Raw genomic sequence first — 11,547 nt, 5'->3', positions numbered from 1 at the left:
ACTGTCAACAGACTCGAGTCAACTCACCCTGAAACTCGAGTCGACTCGTCTATGATGAATAGAAACGTAAGCCCACATCCGCAGGATTGGATCAACTCATGTGCAAATGAGCTAACTCACTAGAGTCTCGAATCGACTCCAACAAGGATGAGTCAACTCATCAAGGACTTGAATCGACTCGAACTAAATCTGAGTTGACTTGACAGGCAAGCCAACCACAATTTCAAGATTTATGCAAGTTAGATCCTAGGGTTTTAGATATAAAATTTTATAGAAATTAAATTTCAGATCATGTGTGAACAAATTACATATCACATATATAATTTTATGATCTAAAATTAATTAAAAATATATATCTAATATATGCATGAAAAAAAAATCTAGATCTAAAACTTGTATCACATATATCTAGGATCTTTTGTTCACGGCTCTTCTTCATGAGAGCTCATCACAAGCGACATCCCTATACGTCATAAGAGAACCCATCGATTGGACAAGTGAGGTGCTTTAACCCCTACTTCCTCTTATGATCGGATGGCCATGATGATGCACCCAATCTAAGTACTAGGCTAATAGTAGTTTAATCTAACATATCTAATATGTAATTTATTAAATTTAGATCAAATTTTCTTTCACATATCAGATATATGAACTATAAATTAGATCATATGAATATAATTTTAGATCTAAAATTTATTAAAAATATGCTAGAATGACTTGGCTCTAATATTATTGTTAGAAAATAGGCTAATTCACATACATAGATCGTTACGGTTATAGTAACCACAGCAGAAGCAGATTTTAAAAATTTTATTTCATATCTAAGCATACTGATTTTAAATCATAATCAACTCTAGGATTGTCTAACATGCATAAATAAATTTATGAACATAGATCTAAAATCATAAATAGAAAGAAGATGGTATACCTGATTGCTTTTTCCTTCTCTTTCCTCAAATCGAATCCTGCGGATGTCTGGGGTTCCTACCATAGCCGCACAAGTATCTGACCTCTGTTGGTATCAACACAGAGGTGTTTCAATCAGAACTTCAAAACTCTTAAGGTGCTAGCTCCCTTACAGGCTTCATTTTTTGGCTTCTTCAGCTTGTATCAGGCCACTTTACCTAATATCACTTGAAGCAACCCTATAAAGGATCCTGAAGATTGATCCTAACCATCAAGAAAAATCAAAAAACTTTCTTTTGATTTTTTTTTCTCTCTCCCAAAGGCTTCCCTCAGATCTGATCTGGAGGGACTTGGGCGTGGAAGATGGAATAGGGAGGGAAGGGGATATGAAGAAGAAGTGGGATGAGAAACAATTAGCACACACAATCGATGGTTATTTTCTCATGCAAAAAACCAAGCCAATAACTGATTCTAATTATATTAGGATCAGTTTAAAATTAGTTAGCCTTATCTCTATCTTGATAGGAATTCAAACTAACCAAGAAATGAGGTGGCACCTCATTTCTATCCTCCTATGCGCGCCCAAGAGAAGCAATGAGAAAAATCACCATTCCTCCTCTTTTTGATCAGCCAATTGAAGAGAGAAGCCCCGAGCTCAAAGGGATAGGGTCAATTTGGTTCAAACTGGATCCAAATTGACTTCAAATTGAGTTCGAATTGAATCAAATTCGAAAAACTGTCCAATCTGATCGAATCAGGATTAAAATCCAAATCTGATTTGAATAATTGAATCCAATTAGTATTAAATTAAATCAAGTCTAATTAAATTAAATCTGATCTAAATTAATTAAAACTTGATCTATAATTTAATTAGTCCTAATTAAATTATAATATTTATAATTAAGTCTCTGTGCTAATAATTAGCAGTTACTAAATGTATAACAATTATAAATTAATAATTTTCAAATTCAAACCATCAATCAAATTGATAATTCAAATTTGATCCAAGTTATTGATCAAGTCAAACTCTTTTTGTATGTGACCCCTCAAGTTTTATTCTGTCTGATAGTAAGACATACCGTGATCTCTATCACAGTATCATCGAAACTCCTTTTGATGGACCAGACAATTCCAACTTTATCCAAAAAAGATCGTTGATTCGAAAATAATCCTAGTGAGTTCTCACAATCTATCAGTGATGCCTAGCAATATGTAGTGACAATCTAATAAAATAAAAAAATCTGAACATCTAGATGCAGTTACCATATAATTTAGTCCTTCTATCGTGAGTTTCAACTTGACAGAGGTCATGGAGAACTCGTCAAACCACATCATCAGTCACATATCAGATTGGCTCGACTCGAGTTTATTTGTGAATCTCATGAAAAGTCCTTTTCAGTATGCACACTTGCTTCGATCGAAGATTTTCTGAACTCAGTCTTACTAATCGCAAAGGACTTTTTCTTTTCTATCAAGGTCGATAGATTCTATCTAGGTGCATCCTACTCTAACAGCAAACTTGAATCTATTATAGCCAATATACACAGTAAAGATCCGAATGGTTAGGGACCAAGAGAATATGTAGTCAAACTCAATAGCTTCGCTGTGTATAGCTAATGACACAGTAGGTCCAAAAATCACTCACACCACTGCAACATCAAAAAGACTACTGATGAGTGAGTAGACATCTAAGTAATTTTTTGTGTTAGTCACACTCAGTGTAAGTTATTCTTTAACAATCACCTGTACTCTCATCCCAGTGTCCCTACATCGTAGACTTAAGATTCATCTATTTGGAAGGGACGTGATCCATGCATCGATCTTAAATCGATTGATCACTATCCTTCATGCCTACAATCAGAAGTATTTATAAACTAACCACTAATAATGTATGTCTCAAATTTTTAACACCTTGAGAATATACATAATCATCTTGATTAATTTTTAGGATAAATCATGGATACATAAACATGATTGAAAATGAATATATCCTTTTATTAATAATAAAATTTTATAAGTACAAGAATAAGATCTAAAATTACATAATATATTAGCCAACAATTGATTTTTAGGGTACACATCTAACAACAACATTACCGCCCCATTCCTCCTCCATGCTGACCACCTCTTATTCCCTCCCTTCCATGCCCCAGTACTACCTCCTCTAGATATGATCTGAGAGATTAGGGAGGCCTTAGAGAGAGAAAAAAAGAATCAAAAAAGGGTTCTTGATTCTTCTTGGTTGTCAATTCCCATAAACCTGCAACAGGACTGCTTTAAGTGATATTAAGTAAAAGACCCTAATCTAAGCTGAAGAGCAAAGCCTGTAAGGGTGCTAGCACCCCAGGGGTTTTAGAGTTTTGATCCAGATATCTTTGTATGGATATCAGTAGAGGCCGAGCACATGTACAATTGCGATAGGAACCCTAGACATCCGTAGGATCCGATCCGAGAAAGAACAAAAAAATGATCAAGTATAACTTATTTCTTTATTATTTATGATTTCAGATCTACACAATTAATTTATTTATGCATGTTAGATGATCTTAAGATTGATTAAGATTAAAAATCTACATGTTTAGATCAAATTAAAATTTTAAAATCTACTTTCATTGTGGTTAGTATAATCGTATCAATCTATGCATGTGAATCAACCTATTTTCTCATAATGATATCAAAGCCAAGTTGTTCTAGCATATTTTAAATAAATTTTAGATCTAAAATTATAGTCATATGATCTGATTTATAGTTCATATATCTGATATGTGAAAAAAAATCTAATCTAAATTTAATAGATTACATATTAGATATATTAGATTAAATTTCTATTAGTCTAGTATTTGGAATGGGTGCATCACCATGGCCGTTTGGTCATAAGAGAAAGCAAGGGTTAAAGCCTCTCACTTGCCCAATCGATGGGTTCTCTTATGACGTGTAGGGGTGTTACTTGTGATAATCTCCCATAAAAAAAAATAATGAATGAAAGATCCTAGATGTATGTGATACAAGTTTTAGATCAAGATTTTGTTTACATGCATATTAGATATGTATTTTTAATTAATTTTAGGTCATAAAATTATATATGTAATGTATAGTTTTTATACATGATCTAAAATTTAATTTTTGCAAAACTCTAGATCTAAAATCCTAGGATCCAATTTGCATAAATCCTAAAATTATGGCTAGCTTGCCTACCAAGTTGACTCAGATTCAGTTTGAGTTGACTCGAGCCCTTGGCGAATCGACTCATTTTTGTTGGAGTCGACTCGAGATCTTGGTGAGTCAACTCATTTACACATGAGTCGACTCAATCCTGCAGGTGTGGGCTTACAGTTTTTATTCATCATAGACGAGTCGACCCGAGTTTTAAGGTGAGTCGACTCGAGTCTGTTGACTATAAAATTGCATGTGATGCAATCCAAATTAGTTTAGATTACAAATTGATTTGACATCTAAACTAAATCTATGTTCATAATATACTTAATTAAAAATTAAGATTTAAAATTAAAAGATCTAAAATTATGAATTTAAGATTCAAATTTTAATTACATAAAATATGGGATTAAGGATATGGGTAGCTCAATTAGGTTTAGCTTGAGTGATTGATCAAACCAAATCAAATATTGATTAGGATTAGATCAAATATGCTCATGACCAATCCAATTAGTTATAGTTTGGTTGGATCAATTAACAGCCACATGTTATCGATCCACTTAAGACCTAATTTCGCTCAGTGGTTCGAGCTCGGGTCAATAGGCTAACTTGATCAATTCTAATCAATCAATTTGGTGTCTAAGGTAAGTATATAGATGGTGATTATTTAATTAATTCTGTTGTCTGACTTGTCAATTCGTTGGTGTCTAAAAAATGCAACGTGGAGACCCCCACTCATCTTAACTTATCTAACCATTTTGAGAGATTATATTTTATATTAGGTTATTTGTTGGCTCAAGCTAGTCCATGCTACTAGGTTAGTCATAACCATTATGATTAATTAAAGAAGAGATCTGAATCTAAATTTTCTCAATCAAATATTAAGTCAGCAATCTTCCACCATTGTAGAGATGCGGGTGCCTTCCTGGTGTTGATCGTTCTTGACTGGTTACAGTGGTTTGATTACATTAAAAAAGCACAACCACTTTATGGTATTAGATGTCCCAGAGTAGAGATGGGGTTGGGCCCAATAATTATTAGATGAGGGATCCAATGATGGCTTTGTATCCGCTAGTGTACGATGGATCTGACTTAACTAAGAAATATGTCAATAACTTTTAGGTGAAGCCACAGAACTTAGAGACCGAACCTATTGTATCTTGCTTAGTGAAGCAATGGATAAGGTATTGTCCACTCATTGGTCTGTACGTTATCAATAATTATTAGGTGAGCTACGTATGGTTTAGTGGGAGCACAGTACCCACTAGAAACTAATCGCATATAGGTTTTCATTTTTCCACCCTAGGAGTCTGGAAGATTCATAAAAATAGTAGGAGCTCTTTATTTATTTATTAGACTATAACAAATATTTACAAGTATAAATATTTAATTAAAAATTATTTTTCTCTACAGTTAATTAACCATATCGAGTTCAAACCCTCTAGCCCGAATACTTGACACCAATAGGTTGACCGGATAAAACTACAAAGACTAGCTCTAAAATTTGAGAATTGTTCTCAATTTTGAGAAATTGATCTATGTCCTAGACCAAGAGATGCCTGTATTGCTGGCTCGCCCATCCCCTGATCAATGAGCTATACTTGACAAGTGGATGGACGAAGACAACAGGGCTAAGTGCTACATTCTTGTGTCCATGTCTAATAATTTTAGCACCAGCATGAAGACATGAGAACTGTCAGATAGATTCTGATTCATCTGTAAGAGTTGTAAGGTGAGCAAAGTTGCACGGCTTATTTTAAGATCTTTCAGAAACTTTTCAAAGTGAAGATACATGATGGACAGTCCGTGCACGATCATTATCTGACAATGATCAAAGACATTGAAGAGCTTTAGAAGCTCAAAATGAATATGGACAAGGAACTACAAGTGAATTTGATCATGCAGTCCCTTCCTGATTCATATAGATAGTTCATTATGAACTACTATATGAATAAGATTGATAGCACCTTGCCCAAGTTGTTGAATATATTGGTAACAGCTAAGGGCACCTTCAAAATTTTAAGGGGAATGGTTCTTACTGTAGGATAGGCTTCTTTCAAGAGAAAGTCTATTAGGAAGAAGAAAAGTCAAAAGCCTATGAAGAAGGAAAAGATTGAGAGTGGGAAGAAGAAGAAAGCTTCGAAGAAGGTCAATGATAAAGGAAAATATTTTCACTGCAATGTCGAAAGCCACTAGAGAAAAAATTATCCTGCATACCTAGAGATAGTGAAGAACAAGAAGAAGGATGCGCCTTCTAAAGGTACGTTCGAATTGCTCATAATTGAAACTAATCTAATGATTTCCTCTTTTTCTAGTTGGATTTTAGATTATGGTTCTAGTGCTCACTTGTGCACTTCTATGCAGGGTCTAGAGAAAGTTAGAGGATTGAGAGAAGGTGAGATCATTCTCAAGATCGGTAATGGGATAAGAGTTACGGCTGTGGCCGTCGGGACCTACTCTCTGAAGCTATCGTTAGGATTTAGTTTGCTTTTAAAAAATTATTATTTTATACCTATAGTCAGTAGAAATTTGATTTTTATTTCTATGCTAGCACAGAATAATTAAAATTTTTATTTTAATAAAAAATTTATATTCAATTTATTTTGAAAATAAAATTATTGCACATGCCTATTTGATAGACGGTCTTTATCATTTGCATATGGATGTGAGTGTTAATGTTAACAAGCAAATTATGAGTGTCGTAGAGTCTAAGAGACTTAGAGATAGGGTTAGCCAAAAGTATCTATGGTATCTTAGGCTAGGCTATATTGGAGAGAACAGACTTAACAAATTGAAGAAAGATGACCTTTTGGGGCTATTAACTTTCGAGTCATATCCAGTTTGTGAGTCATGTCTTCAAAGAAAAATAGCTAAGCTACCCTTTGTAGGACAAGCAGAAAGGGCCACTGATATATTAGCCTTGGTGTGCACTAACATGTATGGTCCATTCGATGTACATATCAAAGGTGGCTATATCTACTTCATAATCTTTATCAATGATTTTTCATGATATGATTTTGTGTATTTGATACATCATAAATCTGAAGTCTTTGAAAAGTTCAAAGAGTTCAGACATGAAGTGGAGAAACAAATCGTAAAATCCATAAAGGTTCTTCGATTTGATCGAAGAGGAGAATATCTTAATGGAAAATTCTAAGCCTATCTTAAAGACAACAGCATAGTCTCACAGTGGACATCTCTAGGGACATCTCAGCTTAATAGAATATCCAAAAGGAGGAATCAAATCCTATTGGATATGGTCCAGTATCACAAATCTTCCTATTTTTCTCTGAAAATATGCGTTGCTTTCTACTATACATCTTCTAAATAGGATTTCCTCTAAATCTGTTCCTACCACACCATATGAGCTATGGTATAGTAAGAAGCAAAGTCTTGGTTATCTCAAGATTTAGAGATGTCCGACCGATGTCAAGCAACAGTAGGTGGATAAATTAGAGACCAGGTCACTTAGGGCTTGTTTTATAGGATATCATAAAGAATTCATGAGATACTATTTTTATCTTTCAGAAGATCATAATGTGATTGTGAGCCATCATGCCGTCATCTTGAAAAAGAAGTTTATCCAAGATGGAGGCAGTGGGAGGAAGATTGTGCTCTAAAAGAAAGTCTTTGAAGAGCATCAAGTTCAGGAATCTGAACACATTAATGAGCCAATAGATGTGATACCTCCACCTCATAGATCAAGTAGGATCTCCCGTCCTCCTAAAAGGTACTTAGGTATTCTTGCAGAGGATCTAGAGGAAGCATTCCTTATGAGAGATAGAGACATTAGGAATGATCTCAAGACCTATGATGAAGCGATGTTAGATGTAGACTCCAAAAAATAGAAGAAAGTGATGAAGTCAAAAATTGACTCCATGCATTCCAACCAGATTTGGGCCTTAGTAGATCCACCTAAAGATATTGTACCTATTAGATGTAAATGAATCTATAAAATAAAAATTGGATTGGATGGTCAAGTAGAGACCTATAAAGTAAGGTTGGTAGCGAAAGAGTATAGTCAACATGAAGGCATTGACTATCAGAAAATCTTTTCATCAGTGGCCATGCTGAAATTCATCCAGACTCGATTTGCTGTTGCAGCTTACTATGATTATGAAATCTGACAGATAGACGTAAAAATTATCTTCCTAAATAGATATGTTGAGGAAGATATCTATATGGACCAACTTATAGATTTCACATCCAGTGATAGTAATCATAAAGTCTGCAAGCTGTAAAGATTCATTTATGAACTCAAGCAAGTATCTTGGAGTTGGAACATCTGCTTTAATGATGTGATCAAATCATTTAATTTCATTAGAAATGAGGAGGAGCCCTGTGTGTACAAAAAGATCAGTAGGAGTGCTGTCACATTCTTCGTATTATACGTGGATAATATCCTCCTGATTGAGAATGATATTCTCATACTGACTTCAAACAAAGTATGGTTGTCAAAAAAATTCTCCATGAAAGATCTAAGAAAAGCTTCCTACATTCTTAGTATTAAGGTCTATAGGGATAGATCTAAGAGAATGATAAGACTTTTTCAGAAAATATACATAAAGATAGTGCTAAAAAGGTTCAGCATTAAAAACTCCAAGAGAGGTCCTTTATCCCTTAGGCATGGCATCTATCTCTCCAAGAAGATGTATCCTGACACACCTGAGGAGATTCAATGTATGAGTAAAATCCCTTATGCTTCAGCTATAAGGAGCCTCATGCATGCCATGCTGTGTACTAAACCTGATATAGCACTTGTCGTGAGTGTTATGAGCAGACGTCAGTCGAATCCAAGTGAGGAGCTCTGGATTGTAGTTAAGAATATACTTAAGTACTTGAGCAGGATTAAAGATTTATTCTTGATCTTTGATAGAAGATCAGAGCTGAAAGTGAAAGACTACACCGATTTAGACTTATGTCTGATATCGATAATAGAAAGTCTACATCAGAGTGTATTTTTCTATGTAATGGTGGATCGATTAGTTGGAAGAATTTCAAATAGTCGGTTATTGTAGATTTAACCATGGAAGCTAAATACATCGCTATCTCTGAAGCTGCTAAGGAAGCATACTAATTCAAAAAGTTTGTTGAAAGCTAGTTGTGATGCCATCGGATGTCATTGCACTGCACTACGACAATAATGGTGCTATAGCACTCACTAAGGAGCCTGAGTCTTATAAAAAGTTTAAGCATATAGAATGGCAGTTCCACATCATATATGACTAATGTGAGAAGAAGTTCATTGAGGTGCAGAGAGTCGACTCCACACAGAATATGATGGATCCACTAACGAAGCCTCTTAGCTAACAGAAGATCAAAGCTCATCTTGAGAAGATGGATCTTAGGTATATGACCAATTGACTTTAAATTAAGTGGGAGTTTGTTAAATGTGTGCCCTAGAAGTCAATTATTGGCTGACACATTTATAATTTCAGGGTCTATTATTATGCTTGTAAAATTTTTATTATTAATAAAGAATATTTTTATTTTCAATCATATTTATGTGTCCATGATTTATCCTAGAAATTAAAAAAAGATGATTTTGTATATTCTCAAAATGTTAAGAATTTGAGACATACATTATTAGTGGTTAGTTTTTAAATACTCCTAATCGTAAGATCATCATAGAGGATAGTGATCAATCTATTTAAAATTGATGCACGGATAATCTCTTCTGGATAGATGAGTCTCGAGTCTGTGGTGTAGAGATACTGGGGTGAGAGTATAGGTGGTTGTTGGAGAATAACTTACACTAAGTGTGATCAATATGAGAAATCACTTGGATGTCTACTCACTCGTCAGTGATCTTCTCGATGCTACAATGGTGTGAGTGGTCTTTTAACCTACGGTGTGTTGACTATTCACGGTAAGACTACTTAGTTTGACTATATATTTTTTTTGGTCTCTAGCCATTCAGATTTTTGCTATATATGTTGGTTACAGTAGGTTCAGATTCACTATTAAAGTAGGATACACCTAGATGAAATCTATCGATCTTGATAGAAAAGGAGAAGTCCTATACGATTAGCAAAACTAATTTTAGAAAGTCTTCAACTGAAGTAAGTGTGAATACTTGAAAAAAGTTTTTATAGAATTCACAAGTGAACTCAAGTTGAGCCAATCGGACATATGACTGATGATGAGATTTGATGAGTTTTTCATGATCTTCGTCGAGTCGAGACTCACGATAAAAAGACTGAATCACACTGTAACTGCACCTACAGGTTCAGATTTTTTTTTTGTTCTGCTGGATTACTATTACATACTACTAGACGTCATTGATGGATTGTGAGAACTTGCTAGGATTATTTTCGAATCAACAATCCTTGTTGGGTTGACCTAGAATTATTCTGATCCATCGAAAGGAGTTTCGATGATACTATGATGGAGATCATTGTATGTCTCACTATCAGACAGAATAGAATTTGAGGGATCACACACAAAAAGAGTTTGATCCGATCAATGATTTGGATCAAAGTCAAATTATCAATTGAATTGATGATTTGAATAAATTTGTAAGTGTTACAGATTTAGTAACTGCTAATTGTTAGTATAAAAATTTAATTATAAATATTATAATTTAATTGAGACTGATTAAATTATGGATCAAGTCTTAATTAATTTAAATCAGATTTAATTTAATTATATTTGATTTATTTTAATGCTAATTAGGTTCAATTATTCAAATCAGATTTAGATTTCAATCCTAATTAGATCAGGTTTGACAGCCTTTCGAATTCAATTCGATTTGGGCTCAATTTGAACTCGATTTTGATCTAGTTTGAACCAAATTGACCCTGACCTTTTGAGCCCAAATTTCATGGACTTCTCTTCCCACTTTAGCCGAAGAAAGGAAGGATGGGGTGGTGATTTTCTCGCTGGTTCTCGCATGCGTGCGTAGGGAGATAGGGATAAGGCACCACTTGGTTTCTTGATTAGTTAGAACTTCCTATCTTGATTAGGGATTAGCCTAACTAATCCAACTAAATTCTTATCAGGTTTTGGCATGGGAAAGGAGGGGATTTTGTGCGACAAAATATAAAAAGGGGGTGTGAAGGTGTGAGGACTAGTTTTTCCTTGTGTTGTGCGCTAACAACATGACCACCCCCTTCCTCCTCCATGCCAACCACCTCTTGTTCCCTTCCTTCCACACCCCAGTACCTCCTCCTCTAGATCTGATCTGAGAGATTAGGGAGGCCTTAGAGAGAGAGAAAAGAAATCAAGAAAGGGTTCTTGATTCTTCTTGGTTGTTGGATCAATTTTCATAAACCTGCAACAAGGCTGCTTCAAGTGATATTAAGTAAAAGGCCCTAATCTAAGTTGAAGAACAAAGCCTACTAGGGAGCTAGCACCTCAGAGATTTCAAAGTTCTGATCGAGATATCTCTGTATAGATATTTATAGAGATCGGGCACGTGCGTGGCTGCAACAAGAACCCTAGACATCCGTAGGATCCGATCCGAGGAAGAACAAGGAAAAGCGATTA

Source organism: Elaeis guineensis, chromosome 7 (genome assembly GCF_000442705.2).
Source record: "Elaeis guineensis isolate ETL-2024a chromosome 7, EG11, whole genome shotgun sequence".
NCBI classification, from domain to species: Eukaryota; Viridiplantae; Streptophyta; class Magnoliopsida; order Arecales; family Arecaceae; genus Elaeis; species Elaeis guineensis.
Note: the sequence above shows the minus strand (reverse complement) of the source record.